Here is a 2,319-nt window from a genome sequence, read left to right as displayed (position 1 = left end):
GGAAGGGAGAAAGCACCATACCCTGAGGGGCCCCCTACCACATAATACCACATCTGAGACACAGTCCTTGAGTTTCACATACTGGAGTCTGTTGGTGAGAAAGTCTGAGGTCCATGCAGCCATATGCTGGTCAACTCCCGCCCCTTCCAGTTTCTCCCTAAGAAGTCCTGGCTGTATTGTATTGAAAATGCTGGAGAAGTCAAAACACACCTCACAGTATGACCAGTGTTCTCTTACCATCCCAATTCCGACATGGTAAGGGAACTGAAAAGGGTCCATCATAGTGCTTACCTCAGGATGAATGTGATGCCTGAGGATAATAATCCTCTCCATTATGAGTCACATTCCTACAACAAAAAGTATAAAAATGACTAGACCTTTGTTGATTATTTTATTGAGTTGTTTACTTACATTTTGTCCAATTTTACGACAATACTAAACCAGAGAAACCTGTAATGTTGTTCAAGGTGGCAGTAAGTTTCATTTGGTTGCTCGTTGCTGTAACATCCAGGAGAGAGTCAGATAGTGAGGTAGGCAGTGGGTGGATGTGACTAACTGTAATGTGTAAAAAAAAAAAAAACATTGCTTAGTCAACATTTTAGTCTAAGTCACATTAATAGATTTCCATTAGTAATTAACAATGAAGACAAAAATTACCACGATCCCAAGCCACTTTTGTTTTGTTTTGATTGAGAGATGCATGATGGCAGAAATTACATACTGTGCATTTTATCGAAACCATTTGATAAAAATGTGTTTTAAGAGGAGATTTAAAGCTGGAAACTGAGTGTGTAGCTTCAGAGCTTTCAAGCCACAAAACAGCTAAAACATTTGCAGGGAAAAACAGAGCAAAACTTTATGATTTTTTTTTTACCACTAGCTTTTTTCCCCACGATACAGTGCACTTACATTTACTTTGGGCAAAGTCTACAAACTCTGTGGTCAGTTCATTTTACTGTTCTATAAGTGATTCCTTACCTCAGCACCTTGACCTTTGCACCTCCTCCCAGAGGAGATGGGCATTGTTGGACACCACACATTTCCTCCCATTTTGTCATGACTCCCATCCGTTCTCACACTCCAGCAGACCCTTGAGTAAAAGTCTACAGGGAGTGCATTGTGGCAGCAGCTATTTTTGCCTTCATCTACCTCTATAGGCCTTCAATGGATGATGAGTTATACCACCTTGAATGAGGGGAATCCTGACCTTCAGAATTAAAGAAGAAGTCTGTGGTGGTGTGATGGTCCGTGTTACTGCCCACATCTCAAAGGCCTACAGTCGTCTCTCATTTCCACACTGTACTTTGTTCCTGCTCTGATGTAAATGAGCCTGGGGGGAAAAATGATCGTTGGTTAAACCACATCATCAAATCAAACCAGTGTTGTTGAAATCAACACTGTATGACACTGAGCATCTTATTTAATGGCCTAAAGGTGTCAACTGTCCATGCATCGCCCAGATATGTGGTCTGGATTAATCAATATATTTTTAAATATTTAAATAAGTATCAGATAACCAGCCATCTGATATGATGGAGGCTCCTGCTTGATCATAGCTGTTCCTTTTTGTTTCATTGCATTAATCACTTATCTAACAATGTTTGTATTATTTAGGCATATAAGTGGTTGTAAAGCCAACAGTGTGAGGGTGGAAATGAAAATGTGGTGTCCTGTAATAATAAAAATGCTATTATGCTTTAGTTTGGAGGACAAGACAAAGTTGAGAAATAAAGAAATAAAAGGTTTATTTCATATTCTAAATATCAGCCTTCAAAAACCCCATATTGTAATATGTACTCACTCTTCTGTGTCTGTTCATATCAGTTAACATGCACTTTTGAACTCTGCTGGAGATGCTGAGTGCTGGTCTCTGCTGACCGTTCACTGTGACTGAAACCAGAGCATCCACTATAATGGCATCATTGATCACTGCCCGTCTTTTCTTTGTCACTGCCTCCAAAGCTTCCAATGCCATGAGAAATATTTCTGAAACAAGAAATGCAATCATCATCTTGGTGAGAGGCTTGATCTGCCTTCCCTTACCCTCTGGACCGGATGTGCTTTTAGTCCTGCTGCCTCAGTCTTTCTCTGACCTTAAGGCAAACATGTTTGCTTGATGGAAGGCTATCCTCCATGGGACACAGCGACTGCTCTACCTATGAATATGAATTAAAAGAGACATCAACTCATGTAACTTAGCAAAAGGCACAGTTCCTTCGCAGAGAGCCGTTAACATGCTATTCAGTATAGTTATGAGTCAATTTTTCATTGTTTTTATCATAGACTTGCTGCATCCATTTCAGAGTCAGTATTATTTCA

At 40.0% G+C, this 2,319-nt stretch overlaps 1 long non-coding RNA gene across 1 annotated transcript; it reads right to left on the bottom strand.

The window, feature by feature from the left end:
- Positions 1-248: 248 nt before the first annotated feature.
- On the bottom strand, positions 249-1,947 carry LOC119011021. Its single transcript, XR_005072108.1, has 3 exons — positions 1,802-1,947; positions 979-1,330; positions 249-555 (listed from the first exon to the last, which is right to left on the bottom strand). It is a non-coding gene; the product is annotated as an uncharacterized LOC119011021 (long non-coding RNA).
- Positions 1,948-2,319: the final 372 nt, after the last annotated feature.

This window comes from Acanthopagrus latus, chromosome 2 (genome assembly GCF_904848185.1).
Source record: "Acanthopagrus latus isolate v.2019 chromosome 2, fAcaLat1.1, whole genome shotgun sequence".
Classification (NCBI taxonomy): domain Eukaryota; kingdom Metazoa; phylum Chordata; class Actinopteri; order Spariformes; family Sparidae; genus Acanthopagrus; species Acanthopagrus latus.
This window is presented reverse-complemented; position numbering and strand designations above follow the sequence as displayed.